We start from the raw sequence: 4,929 nt of genomic DNA, 5'->3' as shown, positions 1-4,929 counted from the left end.
CTAGTCTGTTTACATATATATATATATATATATATATATATATATATATATCAGTTATCCTTCTTGTATTAAAATTCCTTTTCTTAAATTTGATAAAGAGTGGTGTGATTATCGTGGAGGAGGCCTCTCCCCTGCTTGTGGGTAAACATTTTGGTTTTTTTCCCCTTAAACCAAGACATTTCTTGATGCCCAACATGGGGTGGCTTGTAAACAAAGAAGGATAACTGCTATTTTGTGGCACCATGTGGGTTCATCAGGACCATCCTGTATAATATATTGGCTTTTTGTTGGTACAAATTCATGCCAAAAGGAGCGGCAGGTTTAAGTCTTATCAACAAATCAATGAGTAAAACTCAAATAGCTGCAATTATTATTGAGTTCTTACTCTGGATTTATGGTGCCATGAATTCGATGCCTTTGGATGTCATGTGGGTGGTGTTCTCCAGGCTGTTTTCCTGCCGTAACCTAAGCTGCCACCTCTGGGGATTCAGTGATAATAGTACGGACCCTTGGGAAGGAACAAAGGGGAATTTTTTCTCCCAACCCTTTGTCCATTCCCCATTCAAGTCTGCTACAACAGCTTTTGAGATGCTTAAATTCTCCCTGGATGCCAGAGATATCTTGCTCTTTATGGTTTTTCTGCAAGGTTGTATCCCTTGGCCTACAGTATGTTTGAAGGTAGGGCCAGGGTTTTTCGAGAACGCATTCAGAAGCCTAGCCCAGTGAAGGGGGAAAAGCAAGAGAATAAAACCCCTGATGCCATAGTGAAGGGGGAAGAGAATAAAACCCCTGACGTTACAGTGAAGAGGGAGAAGGAAGAGGGTAAAACCCCTGACGTTACAGTGATGCAGGATGGGGCTAAAAAAAGGGAAGAGGGTAAAACCTCTGATGTTACAGTGACGCAGGACGAGGCTAAACCAGGAGGACAGGCCAAGCCTATGGAAGTTGCCCCTATCCAGTAAAGGAAATATAAGACCAAATCAGACCATCCAGCGGACGATGAGGGGGCTGCTGCACCTCCACAGCAAGCAGACCCAGAGCCTGAGATCATCACTGAGTCATTGTCATTTGATAATCTCCGTAGTTTGCGGAAAGACATTGCTCGACACCCGGGTGAGCCCATCCTGACTTGGCTGATCCGAGTTTGGGACCTTATGGGTGAAACCTTACAACTGGATGGTGCTGAAGCCAGGTTTTTGGGAGCTCTGGCCCAGGATGTGGCTATTGAACAGGTGTTCGTGAGGGAATCAAAGCCCCTTTCACTCTGGGCATGACTTCTAATGAGTGTAAGAGAGAAGTTTGTTTATAGAGAAATCCTGCAGGAACATCACATTAAGAAGACTTGGAAGACGATGGAAGAAGGAATTTTACGTCTGAGGGAGATGGCAATGATGGACGTGCTTTTTGGAAGGGGTGGGCAAACCGATAATGACCCTGACAAGGTCAGATGCACACCACATATGTGGTGGAACCTTTCACACTCGGGGCCAGCTGAATACACCGATTTCCTGGCATCCATGTATAGGGAAGAGAACCAAGAAACAGTAGGCGCTGTAGGAAATAAGCTCTGGATATATGAAGGCATGACCCACAGCCCAATGCAGGCCCGTATTTCTGCTGTAGAGACATTGGTTGAGAGTCTCAAGACGCTGCCTGCAGAGGTAAAAGCGATCAGAGAGGAAATTAGGGAAAGTCTCCAAGTGGCACCAGTGCGAATGAGAACCTCTGAAGTAAGAGCCAGACGCCCCCCAACCACAGGAAGTGGACAGACCTCACGAACTGAGATGTGGTACTTCCTGGCCAAACATGGAGAAGACGTGGGACGGTGGAATGGGAAACCCACCCATGCCCTTGCAGCCCGAGTACAAGAACTGAAGGAGAATGGAAGAAGGTCAGTGAGAGTAAGTGCAGTCCCAGTTTCCCACGGGCAAGAATCTGACCCACAGGAGGACACCTCCCAGGTGTACTCATCGAGAAAAGGTTCTGACCGCTATGACCAGGATCAGTGTTAGAGGGGCCCTGCCCCTAGCCAGGTAGAGGCACGGGACAACCGTGTCTATTGGACTGTGTGGATTCAATGGCCTGGTACATCAGTCCCACAAAAGTATAAGGCTTTGGTTGATACTGGCGCTCAATGCACATTAATGCCATCAGGACATGTGGGCTTAGAAACTATTTCTATTTCTGGGGTGACAGGGGGATCTCAAGAGTTGACTGTGCTAGAAGCTGAAGTGAGCTTGACGGGGAGAAATTGGCAGAAACACTCCATTGTGACTGGTCCAGCCACCTCATGTATCCTGGGCACTGACTACCTCAGGAATGGATATTTTAAGGACCCAAAGGGGCATAGATGGGCTTTTGGAATAGCCACTGTACAGACAGAAGGGATTGAACAATTGAACTCATTGCCAGGTCTCTCAGAAAGTCCTTCTGCTGTCGGACTGTTGAAAGTTGAGGAACAGCAGGTGCAAATCGCCACCACAACAGTGCACCATCGGCAATACTGAACGAACTGCGATGCTGTGATCCCCATCCATAAGATGATCTGTGAACTGGAGAGCCAAGGGGTTGTCAGCAAAACCCACTCACCCTTCAACAGCCCCATCTGGCCTGTGCATAAGTCTGATGGAGAATGGAGATTGACTGTGGACTGTCGTGGCTTGAATGAAGTTACCCCACCGCTGAGAGCCGCTGTGCCGGACATGCTGGAGCTCCAGTATGAGCTGGAGTCCAAGGCAGCAAAGTGGTATGCCACTATTGACATTGCTAATGCGTTCTTCTCCATTCCTCTGGCACCAGAGTGCAGGCCACAGTTTGCTTTTACCTGGAGGGGCGTGCAGTACACCTGGAACCGACTACCCCAGGGGTGGAAACACAGTCCCACCATCTGTCATGGACTGATCCAGACTGCACTGGAGAAGGGTGAGGCTCCAGATCACCTGCAGTACATTGATGACATCATTGTGTGTGGGGACACAGCAGAAGAGGTTTTTTAGAAAGGAGAGAAAATCATCCAGATCCTTTTGGGAGCTGGCTTTGCCATCAAACGGTGTAAGGTTAAAGGACCAGCCCAAGAAATCCAGTTCCTGGGAGTGAAGTGGCAGGATGGACGCCGTCAGATTCCAACAGAAGTCATCAATAAGATCACAGCAATGTCTCCACCTACCAGCAAAAAGGAAACACAAGCCTTCCTGGGTGCCATAGGGTTCTGGAGGATGCATATCCCAGCATACAGTCAGATCGTAAGCCCTCTCTACTTGGTAACCCGTAAGAAGAATGATTTCCACTGGGGCCCTGAGCAGCAACAAACCTTTGACCAGATCAAGCATGAGATTGCTCAGGCTGTAGCCCTTGGACCAGTCAGGACAGGACCAGACATACAGAACCTGCTCTACTCCGCCGCCGGGAATAATGGCCTGTCTTGGAGCCTTTGGCAGAAGGTGCCTGGTGAGACTCGAGGCCGACCACTTGGATTCTGGAGCCGAGGCTACAGAGGATCTGAAGCCAACTATACCCCCACAGAGAAAGAGATCCTAGCCGCCTATGAAGGAGTTCAAGCCGCCTCAGAGGTGATTGGCACAGTAGCACAGCTGTTTCTGGCACCTCGACTACCAGTGCTGAAGTGGATGTTGTCAGGACAGGCTGCCTCTACACATCACGCCACTGATGCTACCTGGAGCAAGTGGATTGCCCTGATTACGCAGCACGCCCATATGGGAAAATCAAATCGCCCTGGGATCCTGGAAATCATCACGAACTGGCCTGAAGGTGAAAATTTTGGTCTAGCAGATGAAGAGGAAGAGCAGGTGACACGTGCGGAAGAAGCTCCACCATACAATCAATTGCCAGAAGAAGAAATACGCTACGCCCTCTTCACCGATGGCTCCTGTCGCATTGTAGGGACTAATCGCAAATGGAAAGCAGCTGTATGGAGTCCCACCCGACAAGTTGCAGAAGCTACTGAAGGAGAAGGTGGGTCGAGTCAGTTTGCAGAGCTTAAAGCCGTGCAGTTGGCCCTGGACATTGCTGAACAAGAGAAATGGCCAAAGCTTTACCTCTGCACCGACTCATGGATGGTGGCCAATGCTCTCTGGGGATGGTTAGACCGATGGAAGAAAACCAATTGGAAACGCAGAGGGAAACCCATCTGGGCTGCTGATATATGGCAAGATATTGCCACCCGAGTAGAGAAGCTGATTGTGAGAGTCCGCCACTTAGACGCACACGTGCCCAAAAATCGAGCCAATGAGGAACATCTCAAAAAACCGAGATGCAGACCGAGCTGCGAAAGTGAAAGTATCACAGACAGATCTGGACTGGCAGCACAAGGGAGAGCTGTTCTTGGCTCGATGGGTCCATGATGCCTCGGGCCATCAGGGCAGAGATGCCACTTATAAATGGGCACGAGACCGAGGGGTGGATTTAACCATGGACATTATCTCTCAGGTTATCCACGACTGCGAGACATGTGCTGCCATTAAGCAGGCTAAGAGAGTGAAGCCCCTGTGGTATGGCGGACACTGGGATAAGTATAAGTACGGGGAGGCCTGGCAGGTTGACTACATCACACTGCCACAGACCCGCCAAGGCAAGCGCTATGTGCTCACCATGGTGGAAGCAACCACAGGGTGGCTGGAGACACACACAGTGCCTCACGTCACTGCCCGGAACACCATCCTAGGCCTGGAAAAACAAGTGCTGTGGCGACATGGCACCCCAGAACGAATTGAGTCAGATAATGGAACTCATTTTAAGAACACCTTAGTTGCTACCTGGGCGAGAGAGCACAACATTGAGTGGGTGTATCATATCCCCTACCATGCACCAGCTGCCGGGAAAGTTGAATGGTGTAATGGACTGTTGAAAACCACTTTGAAGGCGTTGGGTGGAGGGACTTTCAAACACTGGGATCAACACTTAGCAAAGGCT

The sequence above is a fragment of the Pithys albifrons genome, chromosome 3 (genome assembly GCF_047495875.1).
Source record: "Pithys albifrons albifrons isolate INPA30051 chromosome 3, PitAlb_v1, whole genome shotgun sequence".
Classification (NCBI taxonomy): domain Eukaryota; kingdom Metazoa; phylum Chordata; class Aves; order Passeriformes; family Thamnophilidae; genus Pithys; species Pithys albifrons.
The sequence above is the reverse complement of the archived record's forward strand: the minus strand, read 5'-3'. Positions refer to the sequence as shown.